Source organism: Marmota flaviventris, chromosome 6 (assembly GCF_047511675.1).
Source record: "Marmota flaviventris isolate mMarFla1 chromosome 6, mMarFla1.hap1, whole genome shotgun sequence".
Taxonomy (NCBI): domain Eukaryota; kingdom Metazoa; phylum Chordata; class Mammalia; order Rodentia; family Sciuridae; genus Marmota; species Marmota flaviventris.
Window position 1 is genome coordinate 123728987 of NC_092503.1, and position 4195 is coordinate 123733181.

Genomic DNA, 4195 nt, shown 5'->3' on the forward strand with positions numbered 1-4195 from the left:
GAAACTCCATTCTGAGTCTTGGGTTAACTGTTCCCTTCCATTTCTTTAAAGAATTTTACAATATTTGTATCATCCCCAATCAAATGTTAATTCATTCTGCCTGTTTATAACCTTCCTGTGCAGTGACCTCCTGCTGCATGTGTGTTTCTGTGATGCACATAACATGTAGAAGCCTTATCCCTCCTCTGCAAGGCTGTCTGTCATTCCCTTTATCGCAGAAGTTTTACTTTTGATGATTATACCACCATGTGGTACTTTCCTGTGGAAGTAAAAGTGGTTGATTCCACTCTGCCATAAACATTAGTGCACATGTCCCTGTACACACAGGCAAGAAAAATCTCAAACATAAAATCGGGAATAGGGGGCTGGGGCTTGGCTCAGTGGTAGAGCATTCAACTAGCATGTGTGAGGCACTGGGTACAATCCTCAGCACCACATAAAAATAAATCAATAAAATAAAATAAAGTCATTGTGTCCATCTACAATTAAATAAAAATATTTTTTAAAAAGATAAAGACTAGGATTGTACCATTCAAAAGCATATTTTATTCAACCTAACTGAGTAATGCTAATTTCCAAGGTGCATGCAGCAGAGCTAAGGTAAGCCTACCTGGAGGGCAAGTGCGTGGAGTCGCTCCAGAGAAGCTTGGAGAATGGGAAGGAGACACTGTGATGCAAAGGTACGAGCTGCCACAAGGCAATTTCCCCATCTGTGGGGTGGGGCGTCTCCTCAGGAGGGGAGGAAAATGAGATCCTAGCTAGAATACTGTCTCTTTATCTAACAGGGGGGAAATAGAATGCTCCTGGGTTTTCAGATCCAGTAGCAGAGAATGACTCACCTCAGGGCCCACTTTTTCTTCTCTCAGGACAATTGGGAATCTGTGACTGTGAAAAAGAGAGTAGATTCCTGAAATAACCGATCAGCGGTTCCCTTTGATTCTGGGAACAGATTGTGAATCATGACCTCTCTCAGGCCTTGTTCTCTGTGCTACACCCAATGTCTTTGGAGATCTGATTGCAGTGATTCTCAGTCTTTCAGCCTCCTCCACCCAGTCAGGACCCTTTATAACCCCTCAAATACCTGGAGCTTCCTGCCCTGATTCTACAACTTTCTAAGAAAGAGATTATTCCTTTTGCCTGTGTGTAGGCTAGCATGTGGGGGTTTGTTGTTGTGGTTTGTTTGTATTTGGCTTATAAGTATATCTTTTACTATTCAAAACACAGTAAATTCCAGCAAAGAGTTGGTATAAGAACTGTTTTATCAAATCAATTTTCAACAGCTTCTTCAGAAGTCTATTGTTGCAGTTAACACACAGGCAAAGCAATTATAACGTGGGGTCCCAAAATATTGTGGTTTAGACTGTGGCTTATTTAAGTCTCACATGGGAAGCAAGTTCAACTCCACACAGTTATTTAAGGATGTAGCTCCTTCCATTTTGTGGTTCTTTATCTTCATCTGCATGGTCAAGTTGAAACTCAGGCACAGCAGCATGGGAAGTAGTAGCACTTACAAGTAGTTTATCCTCGTAAGTTATGAAATGTTAAGTTGATACTTCACTTCTGTTCATGTTCATTTGGTGGTAACAGGCATGTGGCTACATGCAGCTTCAAGTGGTGGTCAGGAAATACAGATTTAGCAGAGCAGGTATTGTTTAGTGTTGGGGTTTGGCATTCCCCTATACCAGTTGTCCTATTCATTCTCAGGTTGGACACTTGAGTGATGCTGGAGTGACCCACAGAGAATTCAGAGTACCTAAAATTTGTCATTCTTCTTCCCAGGTCCCCAAAGACACATGTGACTCACACCCTAACCCTGAAGGAGCTGTCACCCTGAAGTGCTGGGCCCTGGGTTTCTGCCCTAAGGATATCACTCTGATCTGGCAGCAGGATGGGGAGGATCAGACCCAGGACATGGGGCCTGTAGAGACCAGGCCTGCAGGAGATGGAAGCTTCCAGAAGTGGGCAGCTGTGGTGGTGCCTTCAGGATGGGGGCAGAAATTCACATATCTTGTGCAGCATGAGGGGTTGCCCGAACCCCTCCCTGAGATGGGGTAAGGAGGGGATGAGGGCACAGAGCTTATTTTCATGAAAAGCAGGAGCCATTCTGGAGCCTCTTCGTAGGTCAGGGCTGAAAGCTGGGGGTCAGAGCTCCTCACCTTCCCCTCTGTTGGCTTCACAGAGCCACCTCCTCAGCCCTCCGTCTCCATCAAGGGAATCATTGTTGTCCTGGTTCTGGTTCTTTTTGTAGCTGTGGACATCGGAGTTGTGGTGGTTGTTGTGATGAAGTGGAGGAAGAAGCAGGTAGAGGAGGAGATGAGTCTGAATTTTCTTATTTCAGGCCCCAGGTAGAAGTGTGTCCTGCCTCATTAATAGGAAATACCACCCACACATACATGTTTATACAGCCTGGGGCTGTTTGCTGACATCCTATCATAAAGCACATGAAAAATAAAAGACAGATTTTGCACCCTGATGATCTTTGTGATGGGGGCCTGATTCCTAGCAGTCAGAGGCCAGAAGGGAAGGTCTCTGCTGAAGGCAAACCTCTGGGAGAGCAGTTGGTTCAGTGCCTGTAATCTCCTTTCCCCATGCCTCCTAGTCATTTCCTGGGTCTGAAGTCATGTTCTGGAACATCCTTTGAGTGTTAGTACTAGGGGCTTCCTAAAGGGCCTTCATGGCCCTCCTCCTTGCTGGCCTCTCACAAATTGTTTTCTTCTCACAGGTAGAAAAAAGGGAGGAGCTATGCTGAGGCTCCAAGTAAGTATGGCAAAAAGGATGACCCTTAGGATTGCATAGGCAGAAGTCCATGTGGAATATCACCCATCCCATAATTCTTCCTTCAGCCAGTTCTCTTTTGCCCTCTAAATATATCTAGTTGTTTTTCTGTTCCAGGGAGGGACGGTTTCCAGGGCTCTGATGCGTCTCTCATGGCATAAAGGTGAGACTCTGCAGGACCTGATGTTGGAGAGGGGATGGGACAGAGAAGACCAAACTGGGTTCCAGGACTTTCTGAATTTGACCCTTTTGAGTGAGTGAAGCTTTGTTCAGCTGTTGCCACTAATAGCGCTTGACCTGAATTTGTTCTTGATTATTTTGTTCTGTAGTCTGAGACAGCTGCTTTGTTTGGGACTGAAAGAAGATTTGTTCAAGCCTCCTCTTTGTGACTCTAAGAACTCCTGGATTCTCTTCCTGCAAAGTGTCTAAATGTCTCTGTGTCCTTGTTGGCATAATGTGAGAAGGTGGGGAGACCAGAGCACCCCTACCCACCAAGACCCCATCCCAATACTGACCTATGTTCTTTTCCACAGTCAACTTTCCTGTTCCAACAAAGGTATGACTTAGAGGACTCCATCGCTGACTCAAGTACACTGATCTTCAAGTTTTTATTTCTGTACAGAAAATAAGAATCTAAATATAAAATTGATTTTTAAACAGTTGGGGTTATTTGAAATGAGGGGTTGATTGCTTAATGAAAGAAAAAGATGCCTGAAATTTGAGGAAGGAAATAAATTGGAGCACTGAGAACCATCCACAGCCTGTTTTTGCTGTGCTGAGTCTGTTGCAGGTAGGGACAGAAGACTGTGAGGAGCAGAGAGTGTTTGGGACTGTGCCCAGTCAGTGCTCAGTCCATGCTGGACTTTGGTCATCGTCCCTGCTCCTTTCTCTTTGCCTCTCTGGTAAAACTTCTACAATCTGTGATCACAGAGATACAGGAATTGCCAGGACCATGGGTAGCAAGGGCTTTCTGTGGCCAGGTTGTTGGTTAGGGGCTCAGACTCAGGAAACAGATTCAGTATCCCAACAGGTAGAAGAAGATGCAAGAAGCAGTTAGGATAGTAGACATGCTTTATTCAGAGGTGACAACAGCCTCTAGCTTCAGCTTTAGCCCCCAGCCAGTTCCATTTTACCCCCGTCAGTTTAGCCCTGGTTAGTTCCATTTAGCCCCCAAGTCTTTTCCTTTGGCTGTTTTTATATGCAGGCCAACAAAAAAGGCACACTGCCAACTAGTCACATAAGTGGGTGTGTGCTCACAAGCAGAATGTGTATGACTTTGAGTATATATGTTGAATCAGAGTGTTTCTGACTTTGGTTACACTGACCATAGCATAGATGATTCATGGTTTTGGTCGCACACTAAAAGCACGACATAGCTTGCCAGAAGCCTAGGTGAGTGAGCCTAATTATGGCCATTTGG

At 44.9% G+C, this 4195-nt stretch overlaps 1 long non-coding RNA gene across 1 annotated transcript; it reads left to right on the forward strand.

The window, feature by feature from the left end:
- The first annotated feature begins 692 nt into the window (after positions 1-692).
- LOC139706056 (uncharacterized) lies at positions 693-3530 on the forward strand. The gene is made up of 4 exons (XR_011707775.1): positions 693-2051; positions 2723-2757; positions 2893-2938; positions 3105-3530. It is a non-coding gene; the product is annotated as an uncharacterized lncRNA (long non-coding RNA).
- The last annotated feature ends 665 nt before the right edge of the window (positions 3531-4195 follow it).